General features: G+C 42.9%; 2 protein-coding genes and 2 pseudogenes across 2 annotated transcripts in view; 2 read left to right on the forward strand and 2 right to left on the reverse strand.

Annotated features, from left to right (window-relative positions):
* Nucleotides 1–13,221, forward strand: part of LOC128777755 (class I histocompatibility antigen, Gogo-B*0103 alpha chain-like) — a 345,882-nt gene that overhangs the window by 82,130 nt on the left and 250,531 nt on the right. The window lies entirely within an intron of this gene.
* Nucleotides 1–13,221, reverse strand: part of LOC109261320 (DLA class I histocompatibility antigen, A9/A9 alpha chain-like) — a 144,029-nt gene that overhangs the window by 36,305 nt on the left and 94,503 nt on the right. The gene's annotated exons all lie outside the window — the stretch shown is intronic.
* LOC109261985 (DLA class I histocompatibility antigen, A9/A9 alpha chain-like) overlaps nucleotides 1–13,221 on the forward strand; it is a 288,568-nt pseudogene that overhangs the window by 24,816 nt on the left and 250,531 nt on the right.
* Nucleotides 6,141–12,400, reverse strand: LOC109261352 (alpha/beta hydrolase domain-containing protein 17B-like; annotated as a pseudogene).

Consider the following 13,221-nt stretch of genomic DNA (forward strand, 5'->3'; position numbering starts at 1 on the left):
TCCATTCATGCGCCCATTCCACCAGTCCTGGGCTGACCAGTGATAAAGGCTTGATGAAGTCAACTTATCAGCTCAGTGTTTCATTTCCTGTTCGTGGGTGGGTGTTTGCTGGTGAATGATTCAGGCTTCAGTGCCGAGAGATCATTTCCATTTAGGATGGACTGATGCGGACCTGGCTAATTGATGACTTAGTGTGTTACACAGAACCTAGCACATAGGGTCATTTTTAAAAGTTTATTAATTTCTTTTGAGGGGGTGGAGAGAGAGAGAATGAGTGGGGGGAGGTGCCGAGAGAGGGAGAGAGAGAATCCTAAGCAGCCTCCATGCTCAGCACTGCACCCAATCCAGAACTCTATCTCATGAATTGTGAGATCATGCCCTGAGCCGGAATCTAGAGTTAGACACTTCACAGACTGAGCCACCAGGAGCCCTGCATATGGTCATTTTTAATCATGTGCCTTCTTGGTGTCCCATGGACAAGCATTCTGTCTTACCAGGTCCTGAAACACACCACATGGCACTTCTATTCTAAAAGGGAATCTACTACTCTTTGTGGATGGCATGACCTTACTACAATACCTGAGGTGCCAGCATGTGGTTCTCCTACTAGTGCTTTCCTTTAGCTCCACACTGCATCCTTTCCCAGCATTGACCCTTCTACCATCAAGAGGTCCAATAGATGGTATCTGAATGTAGGATGGCCTGGATATTTCTCTTCTGGTCCCACTCAAAGCTAGCATCCCTCTAGGTCATCCAGACGTGGGCCAAACGTAACCCCTAGGGATGAAATGTGTGTTGCTGGAACCCCACGTGTCCCCTGGGCCATGTCCTTCCTTCTTTGCAGTGAGAGATGCAACTCGCAATAATTGGTGTCTTACCTTGGAGGGAATATCCCTGCATGCCCCTGACGTCTAGATCCATAAACCTTAATCAGATGACCCCTCCCTGCTTCTCTAAAATGATTCATTTACTTCATTTTTAATGTTTAGAAAATGATGGTAGTTAGCATCAATGACCAAATTTACCATAATTTTAAAGCGTAAAATGTAAGATTTACCATCTTAACCATTTTTAGGTGTACTGTTCAGTGTATTAAGTACATTTATATTCCAAGACTACTGTTAACACCATCTGTCTTCAACTCTTTTCATATAATCAAGACTGAAACTCTTTATCCATTCAACAAAATTCCGTCATTATCCCCTTGTCACATCCTCTGCAAAATGCCATTCTAGTTCCTGTCTCTATGGATTGGGCTATTCTAGATCCCATATGTAAGTGCAATCATACAGTACTTGTGTTTTGGTGGCTAGTGTATTTCAATTAGCACAATCTTCTCAAGGTTCATCTGTGTTGTAGCGTGTGTCAGGTTGTTCCTGCTTTGTAAGTCTGTATTGTATTCCATTGTACGTATACACCTTATTTTGCTTATCCCTTCATCTATTGATGGACAATGGGTTGCTTAATTCTTTTGGCTCTTGTAAATAATGCTGCTTATAAGTATGGGCTTATAAACACCTGTTCATGTCTCTTCCTTCAATTCTTTTGGATATATACTCACAAATGGAGTGGGTGGATCATACGATAATTCTATGTTTAATTTTTTGAGGAAGCTTCATACCATTTTCCATAGTGGCTGCTCATTTTACATTCCCAACAGTGTACAAGGGTTCCAATTTCTTTTCCTGTTCACTGGCACTTGTTATTTTGTTATTTTTAAAAGAGTAGCCATTCTATTTGGTGTGAAGTGGTATCGATGGACCCTCATTTGTCCCCTTGTACGAAGGCTGGAAGAAACCACTTCTTCCCTAAGAACGGGTATCTCACTGTGGTTTTGATTTGCATTTACCCAAGGATTATTGATGTTGCATATCTTCTCACGTGCTTGTTGGCCATTATATATCTTCTTTGGAGAAATATCTGTTCAAGTCCCCAGCCCACTTTTTAATTGGGTTGTTGGTCTTTTTTCGTCTCAGGAGCTGTCTATGTGTTCTGAATATTAATCCCTTATCAGATTTGTGAGTTGGAACTATTTTCTCCCATTCTATGGGTTACATTCTTCCTCTCTTGATACTGTTCTTCAATGCACAGAAGTTTTAAATTTTCATGAGGACCCATTTGACTATTTTTTCTTTTGTTGCCTATGACTTTCATGTCACATTCAAGAAATCACTGTCAAATCTAATGTTGTGAAGCTTTGACCTAAGTTTTTCTTCTAAGATTTTTATAGTTTTTGCCCTTAGGATTAGGTTTTTCATCCATTTTTAGAGTAATTTGAGTGCGGTCTTAGGTATGGGTCGACTGTATTCTTTTGCATGTGGATATCCAGTTTTCCCAGTATCATTTGTTGAAACGACTGTCTTTTCACAATAAATGGTCTTGGCACCCTTGGCAATAATCACTTGACCATACATCCAAAGGTGATTTTCTGGACTCTGTTTCTGCTTAAGTCTGTATATCTATTTTTATGCCACTACCACAATGCTTTGATTTCTGTAGCTTTATGTAAGTTTCAAAATTAGGAAATTCAAAGTTAGGCCTTCAACTTTGTTCTTTTTCATGAATGTTTTGGCTTTTGGGGTCTCTTGACCCCAAATAAAATTTCATATGATTTTTAGAATGAATTTTTCTATTTCTGCAAAATATATCATGTGGATTCTGATAAGGATTGCATTGAATCTGTTGATTGCTTTGGGTAATATTAACAAATCAAAAATGTTAAGTCTTTCAACATAGAAAAGTCTTCCCTTTTCTTAATGTCTTCGTGAATTTCTTTCAGCAATTTTCTTAGTTTTCCCTGTACAAGTTTTTGCCTCCTTCGTGAGGTCAGCTCCCACAGTTTTATTCATGCTATTGTAAATAGAAGTTTTCTTAATGTCCTTTTGAACTGTTCATTGTGACTGAATAAAAATGCACATGATTTTTTCATGTGATTTTGTATCCTGCAACTTCGCTGAATTCATTTATTAATTTTACCATTTTCTTTTCTTTTCTTTTCTTTTCTTTTTTTTTGGTTGGATTTTTTCTGGAGTTTCTACAGAGAAGTTTATGTAATGAAACAGGAATCAATTCATTCCTTCCTTTCCAGTCTGGATACCTTTTACATCTTTTTATTGGCTAACTACTCTGGCTATAGCTTCCAATACTATGTTGAACAAAAATGATGAGAGCAGACATCCTTGCCTTATTCCTAATCTTAGAGGGAAAGTTTTTAGGCTTTCAACATTGATGTTCACTGTGGGGTATTCATCATTGGATTTTATTATTTTGGGATAATTTCCTTTTCTTCCTTGTTGAATAAATGCTTTTATAAGGAAAGGATGTTGAATTTTTTCTTTTTCTGCATTGAGCATTGAGATGACCATGTGGTTTTTTTCACCTTAATTTTTTTAATGTGATGTATCACCTTGATTGATTTCCTGTGTTGATACATCCTTGCATTCCACGAATAAATCCCACTTGGTCTTGGTGTATAAACATTTTAATATGCTTCTGAATTCAATTCGCTAGTATTTTGTTGAGTTTTGCACCAATATTCATCAGGGATATTGATCAGTAGCTTCCTTGTAGTATCTTTGTCTGGCTTTGGTATCAAGGCCATACTAGCTTTATAGAATGACTTCAGAAGAGTTTCCCTTTGCTTCAGATTTTTGGGAAGAGTTTGAAAAGTGTTGGTGTTAGTTCTGTAAATGTGTGGTAAATCTCACCAGTAAAGCCATGAGGTCCAAGGCTTTTCTTTGTCAGGTGTACCCTTTCTGGTTATAGGTCTATTCAGATATTCTATTTTCTTATAATTGTGTCTTGGTAGGTTTTAGTTTCAGGGAATCTATTCATTTCATCTAGGTTTTCCAATTTGTTTGCATACAGTTGTTTACAGTACTGTCTTATAATCCTTTTTATTTCTGTAGAATAGGTAATAGTATCTACACTTTCCTTTCTGATTTTAGTAGTGTGTTTTCTCTCTTTATGTCATTAGTCAATCTAGGTAAAGCTTTGTCAATGTTATTGATCTTTGCAAAGAACCAGTTTTTGGTTTCATTGATTTTCCAGATTACTTTTCTATTCCCTTTTCTACTCCTATTATTTATCTCTCTTCTATTCTATTCTATTCTCTCTATTGTCTCTGCTATTCCTATTCCAATTCCTGGAAGATTACTTTTCTACTCCTATTATTTATCTCTGATAGAATACTGATTCCTAACTTTCTTCGGCTAGCCTTGTGTTTACTTTGTTGTTCTTTTTACTAGTTCTTAAGTTGTAGAGTTTGGTTGTTGATTTGAGATCTTTTTTGATATAAACATTTTCAGCTATAAATTTTCCCATTAGCCTTGTTTTCCCTGTATTCTATAAGTTTGGATATATGGAGTTTTGTTTTCAGGTGTCTCTAAATATTTTCCAATGATTTTTTTTTTTGGTGGTATACTTGTTATTTTACTGTTAATTTGACACACCTGGACCAAAGTATTCACAATACTTGATATACTTTGAAGAGAATCATGCACTATAGTCTTAGATGTAACTGGAGAACAAGCAAGAAAAAAGGCTTTAAAATATATCCAGTGTGTATTATTTCAATATTCATTCATTTATAAATTAGACTACATACTGTTCTTTTTCTTTTCGTAATTCTTTAAAGCTATTTATTTGGTTATTTATTTAGTTATTTATTTATAGCGTGGGTGGGTGAGTGGGGAAGTGGGCAGAGAGAAACTTGAGCAGGCACCACCTTCAGCATGGAGCCCAAAAGCAGGGCTCAATCTCATGACCAGGAGTTCATGACCTGAGCTGCAATCAGAAATCAGATGCTCAACCAACTGAGCCACCCAGGCACCCCTCTTTTTCTTTTTCTTTCATTGTTTTATTCAGGCAGGATTCATTCAAGGAAAAACAATTTAATTTTGTTTGCATTGCATAATACAAATGTTATGAGTGAAATGTTCTCTTATCTCCTGCATCCAGGAGGGAACCCATGAAATTCTCAGTTAGTATTCTAAACCAATAGGTCTTACTAAAAATAGGTCAAAATTTCAACAGCCAAATAGCCAGCCTGTTTGTGGTCTTGAAGAACATCTAATGGACTCTCAGGTGTTCTTATAATGAGGAGTACTTCAATTCTATGCGATTTGTCAAAATTTGAAAGAACATTGCATACAGAATTATTCTTGGAGTTCTAAATGCCATTTAAATGACAACAATGGGAATTTTAAGTGGTTGTCTCACAGGGCCAAACCTGTAAATCCTAACTAGCTGAAATTCAGTACTATCATGACTTCTCATTTACAAGGTAACTAGTTGGTAAATTAATAGATGGCATAAAAATTAATACTTGACATTATTTTTAAAGGAGACAATGTATGATAACCAGGGAATCAGAAAACTCAATGTATTTTCCAATAAGATAATCATTTAAGCCTCTTCTGTATACAACAGGGTGTAAGCCTGTATCTATAATGAACTTGCACATTTACCACAGTTAATCTTATTATGAGTTCTTGAATTGTTTTAGATATACACCTTTTTATTGACTAAATATTATGTTTGTATACCTGGTGATGATGACTTAGGACATTGAGATGTTTTCAAAATATTTTTTAAGTTTATTTCTTTTGAGAGAGAGAGAAAGAGAGAGAGAGAGCAGGGGAGGGGCAGAGAGAGAGGGAAAGAGAGAATCACAAGCAGGCTCTGCACTGTCAGCACAGAGCCTGATGTGGAGCTAGGATTCACAAAACAAATCATGACCTGAGCTGAAATCAAGTCGGATGCTTCACTGATTGAGCCACCCAGTGCCCTGAGATGTTTTAAAAATATTTATAAATTTGTTTCTGCTATGCAAAAATAGCTGGTAATAATTTTACAGCTGGTAAAAATTTTACAGTTTTATAGAATTAAAATCTTACACAGTACTTATTTTAATGTTTAAAAAAATTCACAGAAAAAATACAAATTACGCAACCTGATTGCATGGTACTGTTATTTCCAGTTTCCAGTTCTGGTAATTAAAGCCTCCATTAAGTCTGTTTACAATTCATTACCGGTACATTTATGAAGGCAGCTCACATGAATTGCAAACAAAACCTTCAGGCTTCATGTTATTTACCAAAGAATTCAGCACAGCAAGAAAGGAAAACCAGTATACAAATTTACAGACTAATTTGCAAATTGACCGGTTCCTGTGATCCAAACTGTTTCAACCTTTCAAGGTGCTTGCTGTCCCTCATGTTCCATATCATTGTGACCGTCCCTTTTACCCACAGAGGATCCACGGGTCTTTGGGAAGACTCAAACAATGTGAGGCCATGTGAAAAGTCACTGACTTCACCTTCAGTCCCGTAAATTGTTAATACTGGAGAGGTTATCTTAGAGACTTTGTCAATGTTTGGGAATGCATCCAAACAGTAGGTCTTCATGGTATCAGGAAAAGCGACTGGCATTGCGGAGGTCAAAGGGGAATGAAGAATTATGCAAGCACTCTTGCACCAAGCAGCAAGATCCACAGATAGTACTGTCTCTCTCTAATTCGGCCATTATAGAATCACATTTTCAGGGCGTTATCCATATCTTGTCCTAAGAGCAAGCCAAGCAGCTTCTATATCTGCACAGAGGTTCTTCTCTGTTGGTTTCTCAGACCTTGCGCCATCCCAGAATAATCCTACGAGAACATATGACTATTACTCCGTGATCCCAGTCCTATGTAAAGCTGCTCATCTGACCAAGATCAACGGCACTTTCATGTGAGAAGAATAAAGTGTACTTGACATTGGGTGAACAAGCATAAACATGCAGGAATTCTGCTGCCTTTACTGGTTCTAGTCAGTAAACTCTAATAGCATCTCTTTGTCTAGAAGAGTGCTCCCAGTCTGCTGGTTGTGATTGATGTAAAGTCCAGAGGCTTCCACATTCATCATACATCAGCATGTAAGTTGGATCAGGTGGCAAAAATGCTAACTTTGAAGCCATTTTCCCAGGGAAGGCAGACAGCAAAAGAGGACACATAGTTCACTAAAGGGGAGATTACTCTTCTGCACCTGAGGTGTCAGGAAGAAAGAGCTGGAAGGGAGCCCCTGCCCACACACTGTCCTCCACAAGGTGTGAACCACCTGTACCTTCTGCCACCTCCCCTTCTGGCACTACAGAAGCCCCCCAAGACGCAACCAGGTCTTTCTTCACCCTTACTGTCCTTTCTCTGCTTCTCCTCAGTCTCTACCACAGGGCCAGTCTTCCTGGCGGGAGGAAGGAGGACAGGGAACCGAGGGGGCGAGCAGAACCCTCGCTAAGGAAGGAGTTGGTCACCGAATTAAATATTTTTTAAATAGTTCACTTGGGATTTCTTTGGGCCCATTGGTTAAGAGTGTGTTTAATTTCCTCCACTTTGTCAATTTTCCAGTTTTCCTTTTGGTTTTGATTTCTAACTGTATCCCATTGTGGTAGGAAAAGAGAGTTTGTCTGATATCTCCTTTTTAATACTGTGGAGTCTTAGTTTGTGGTCTAACATATGGTGTACCCTGGACAACGTCCCATGTGCGCTGGAGAAGAACGTGTATTCTGTTATTCGTGGGTGGAGTGCTGGGTACGAGTGTGTCAGATCTAGCTGGTTTATGTTGCTCCAGATCTGTGTTTCTTTACTTTTCTTCTGCGGGGTGCTCTATCCAGCTTTGAGAATGGGAGAGTGAATTCTCCAGCTACTATTGCTGATCCCTACTTCTCCCTTCTATCAAGTTTTGCTCACACAGTTTGTTGATCTGTTATTAAATTCTAGAACTTTATCATTGTTACATCTTCCTGCTATATTGAAACTTTTATTAATATCTACTATTCTTTTTTGTCTCTTCTAAATTTCTTTGATTTAAAGTCTATTTGGTCTGATATCAGAAGAAATACTCCAGTTCTCTCTTGGTTACTGTGGGCAGGGGATACCTTTTCCTTCTTTTCACTGTCAAACTATTTGTGTTTTTGGATAAAGTGAGTCTCTTTTAGACAACATAGAGTTAGATCATCTTTCTGTCACCATTCTGCCAAGCGTCTAGTTTTGATTGGAGCATTTAATTCATTTAGATTCAAAGTAATTGCTGATAAGGAGGGACATGTCTCTGATATTTGGCTATTTTCTACATGCCTTATAATTATGTTGTTCCTCGTTTCTGGATTTGTTGCTTTAGTATTTGTTTAGTTTCGTTTTTTGGTGAAATGGTTTAATTCCTTCTTATTTCCTTTTACATATATTACTCTATAGACATTTTCTTTGTGTTTACCATGGGGATCACATCACACATCCTAAAAGTATAGCCCTCTAATGTGTATTTCTACAAGCTTATCTTCAATAACAGACCAAAAGTCTCATTTTATGCAGCTCCATCTGATCCTCTTGCAGTAATTGATGTCAGAAAATTACATCTTTATACACTGTCCCAAAACAGACTAATAATTGTTTTCGTGTATTTGTTAAATCAAGTCAAAAACAAAAAGTGGAGTTACAATTCAAAAGTATGATAATAGTGGCTTTTTCTTTAATGTATCAGTCATTTAAATCATGTAGACAACAAACACTAGGGTTACAAACCAAAGTCACACTAATACTACGTTTATAATTGCCCATTTATTTACCTTCACTGAGATTTGTATTTCTTCACACAGCTTCAGTGACTGTCCAGTGTCCTTTCATCCTGAAGGATTCCCTTTGCAGACCTTGCAGGGCAACTATGGTGGAAATGAATTCTGTCAGCCTTTGTTGACCAGCGAATGTCATTTGCACTGTGATGGGAGCTCTTTCCTCCCCTATGACCCAAAGACCCATGGATGGCCAGTTCCCTGGTCCTCGCCACAGACCTTGGCGAAGGAAATCACGATGCAGATGGCTTTCAAACCAGGCTGCCTCAGCCTATGTGCAGGGAGAGCTTGGTGGAAGCCTGCAGAAATATCTGGAATCCTGGATGGACAACTGGGCAGAACAGGTTCAACCCTGGTGCGGGGCTTTCCCCTCCCCCAGACCCATTGACCTCCCCCCAACCACACTATCCCAGGAAACCCTCCCTGCCCTATGGGATGCATATATGTTCTGTTGGCCCCTGGTACTGTGACCCACCTGTGCTGTTACAGCCTCTGGATGGAGACACCAAGCAGGTGGGGATGGAAATGCACCTCCCAGTGTCAATAGTCCAGGAAGGCCATGGACCCTCTGACAGAAAACTGAACCATGAAGGTAGGTGTCAGGCAGGAGAGGAAGCCCCATCCACCCTGTCACAGAGAGTTCCCTTATAGTCCCCTCAGCCCAGGAGCCCACCCCCCATATCCCCTCTTCAGCCTCAAAATGAGGATCCGGGAGAGTGAGACCTGGATCCCAGGTGCATCCTCCTGCCAGCTCAGGAATTGGGTTGTAGGGTGCAGAAAAGACTTGGAGAAGGTCTGGGGTCAATGACGGCTTCAGCCAGAGCTGGAAAGATGAGAGAAGCAAACCTGTCCTCTTTGTCTCACTTAGAGGGCAGCAGTGCTCTGCCATGTGCATGGCTGGCTTGTGCTTTCTTCTCCAGTGTCCCCAGCAGTGAAGGTTACCTGCAGCCAGGCCCTGGAGGGCATGGTCACCGTGACATGCTGGGCTTTCAGTTTCCCTCCTGGGAATATCTTCCTGATCTGCTTCAGGATGAGGATCCTGTGAGCCAGGATGCCCAGCAGTTTAGGGAGTCCTTCCTGTTGGGAAGGGGACCTACTGGATGTGTGTGGTCATAAGGATTTCCCAGGGAGAGGAGCAGAGGTTCTCTTGCTACATGGAAGCCCCTGGAACCACATTGCACACCATGTAACCTCAGGTGAGACTGCAGTAATCGTGGAGGAGGCTCTGGCCCTGATCAGGTCAAGAGCCAGGGTGGGGAGAGGAAATTAGGGATCCCAGGTTAATATAAGGCCTTTTTCCAAGAAATGCCCTGGTGCACCAAAATGGGTGACCAACCATTGGGGTGCTATGGTTGCTTCTATTGCTTTTGTTATTGCCATTATTGTGTGTGTCCTTTCATATAAGAAGAAATCACCAGCAGCTGAGAGAAGCCCAGGTGAGAGTCTGGGCAGATGGTGGGATGGGAGGGGCTTTCCTGGGATGTGGGATCCTTCATCTGCATCCGCACAGATCGGAGGGGACGACAAGCTCCTGTAACAGGAGTGGAAAGTGTGAGTGCTGAGGTGGCCTGTGAACCACATCTGCATCCACACCCTTAGCCCTGCTCACAGCCACGGTCACCGGGGCCTTGAGTGTGGAGCATGGCCACTTCTGGCTCTGGCTGAGGATTGGGCAGCGAGGGCTGTGCTCCTTGCTCAGCACTTGACTCTACCTCTCTCTACTCTCAGACTCAGCAGGGTTCACCCCGGGGTGATGCGTGGCAATTATGTCCTGACTGCAGAGGGCCCAGGAGATCATGGGATCAGAGGGGCACAAGCAAGAAAGGGTCAGAGAGCTAGCGGGGAGGGATTCAACACTGGGGAGGAATCCAGACAAGAGTTGATGACCCTATTTCCTTCCTATGTGCACTCTTTCCCCAATCTCTCCAGCCATCATGAGGAATCCAAGAAAAAGACCCACAAGACCACACCTAGGGGTCAGTCTGTGGTGCCAGAGCCCTGCCTATGATGTTCCACTGGGAGGATCCACTTATAGCAGATTGATGCGTCCTAAGCACAGATGGTCACCTCTGTCCACTCTGCAGCCCCTGAAACTGTTCCTCCAGGACCTGTGTCCTGAATTGTTCCTCTGAGTCACTCCCACCTGTACTCTTTCCTGGCTCCCTCTACCTGCCCCTATGCTTCCTAGAGTTTCTTTGTGGATCATATGCAAAAGGAGATGTGGATCCCTCTTGACCTTTTGGGCAGAGGGGACAGGTCATTCTCAGGGCAGCTGTGCCCACTGGTTCGATCCTACCTCCCAGATTTGCCTTGCCCAGTCTCTCAGGGCACAGCCCAAAAGACCATTTAGAGCAGAGCATGTGGACTGTGCCCTGTGGCCTCACTTTGCCTCTTTGATCCAGCTCCCTTCCTCAGGGTGGCCACTGCCCTGTAGATTTAGAGGAAGGGATGGTCAACGTGATTTCCCTGTAATCAGGCTGCTTGAGGGGAGGGAAATAAGGAAACAGGTTTTGCGTTTGGGCAAAGAACAAGTGGACCCATGAAGCAAGGAAAGGTTGGGGAAGGCAGGGCCTGGGGATTTTCTGTTGATTCTACCACCTCTGTGTGACCATCACGGAGGCCGGCTGCTTTCTCCCTCTTGAACCTAATCTGTTTATATGTTGGTCCTTGGTCTGGGGCAGCCTGGGATATTCACCCTGCCCCACATTGAGGCGCTCTGACCATGTCACAACCAGAGTAAGGGCCATGCAGGTCTGCGGTTGTTCCCGCTGTCTCCTGGGGTGGTCCTCCCAGAGGGAACATCAGTTCTAGTTCCTTGGGATCAAAATGGTTGCCTCATATGTCACTGGTGCATTTGCTGGAGAAAGAGCATGAAAGTCATGCGTTAATTTCTCAAATGCCTACTTTAAATGTTGGTGTCCAAACAAGTGATTTCCACTAATTTACCTTAATAAGAAGAATTCCCTTGAGCAGTGAGCTTCCTAGGCATATAAAGTGGAACAAAAATTCAAAGGGAGGCCCTGTCTGGGAGGGTTCCATGTGGGCGGTGGGGGGAGGTGGTGCAGTGGCATCTCAGGGTGCAGAGAGTGGACAGACAGCCTCACCTAGGAAGTCTTAATAACTCCTACACCTCAAGAGAACCTTGCTACAGCATTGCCTGCCTTGCCTGGTCCAGTCCCTGCTAAGATCAGGGCAGGAAGGCCCTGGCAGCCTCAGACAAGCAGCACTTGGGGACAAGCTCTGATTCCAGGTGCGTGTGGGCCAGGAAGGAGGAGGGAAGGCCAAGTGCAGTCTGCAAGCCTGGACCAGGGGTGAGGTTGGAGGGCAAGGTCAGGCCTCTATGAAGGTGGAGTGCTCCTGAGTCAGGTCAAGTGCAGACCCCGCCGCAGCCCACTTCTTCTAGATGGGACCTGCTGGTCACCTGGGCTTTCTGATGTGCCTTCCAGTTAGGAGCTGCTGGCTCAGTGCTACAGGAGGGGGGAAGCTGAGCTGCAGGTGGAGTCAGTGCCTGTGGCATAGGGGTCAGAAAGCAGACACTTGTGCGCAGGTGCTTATGCGGGTGGGGAGCCGGACAGCTAGGGAGAAGGAGCTGTGTTTGTGACCATTGCCTGATCTGGAACAACAAGCAACAGGGACATGTCTTTCAGAGAGGGTCTGTACTCTGCTGGGGGATGGGTCGAGGCTTGAGAAGAAGGAAGACATTGAATTTCTGCTCCAGGGTGTTGTCCTTGATCCTGAGGCCCTTTCCTGCTCCTGTCTGGTGGTTGGTGGAAGCAGAGGGATGCTGAGGGATCATGGGGGGAGACTAGCAAGGGCTGGAAAAAGGGTGAGAGAGGAAAAAAAGTGAGGGTACTGGGCCACTTGGGTGGCTCAGTGGGTTAAGTATCCCACCTCGGTTCAGGTCATGATCTCATGGTTCGTGGGTCAAGCCCCGAGTCAAGCTGTCTGCTGTCACCCCAGAGCTCACTTCAGATCCTCTGTCTCCCTCTGTCTCTTAAATAAATTAATAAAGAGAATTAAAGAAAAAGGAAAAAATATTGTATAAAAAAAATGAGGGTTTTATCCTCCTTCACAGAAAGGCCAAGCCGAGATTGCAGCATCTGAAGAGAAGTCCTGAGTCTCACAAAGCAACATTCTGCACCAGTTGGGCTTCTTTCTACTGGCTTCTCTTTTCCCCCAGAGCTTGTGACCTTCAAGACCTGGATCAACACTAGATGGCAGCACAGGGCATTTAACAGCCTCACTGTACTCTCCACTGAGAGCCAGCACCACCTGCAGCTCTGTGAGGAGGCCTTTTGGTATTTTCTGGACCATTCAGATCTCCAGATGAAGGCAGCCCCAGCTCATGTCACATGAAGCAAAAGAGCTGCCCACCGAGCTGATCCGACCTACAGAATGAGAGAGAATTAAAAGGTGGTTGTTGGGTTTTTTTTTAATTTGAGAGAGGGAGAGAGAGAGAGAGAGAGAGAGCACGCAGAGGGGAGAGAGGTAGAGGAAGAGAGGGAGAGAATCTTAAGCAGGCTCCATGCTCAGCAGGGAGTCTGATGGGGGGCTCCATCCCACAACCCTGGGTCATGACCTGAGCTGAAATCAAGAGCCTGACGCTCAACCACCTGA

This window comes from Panthera pardus, unplaced genomic scaffold (genome assembly GCF_024362965.1).
Source record: "Panthera pardus isolate Hobbes unplaced genomic scaffold, ASM2436296v1 HiC_scaffold_17, whole genome shotgun sequence".
NCBI classification, from domain to species: Eukaryota; Metazoa; Chordata; class Mammalia; order Carnivora; family Felidae; genus Panthera; species Panthera pardus.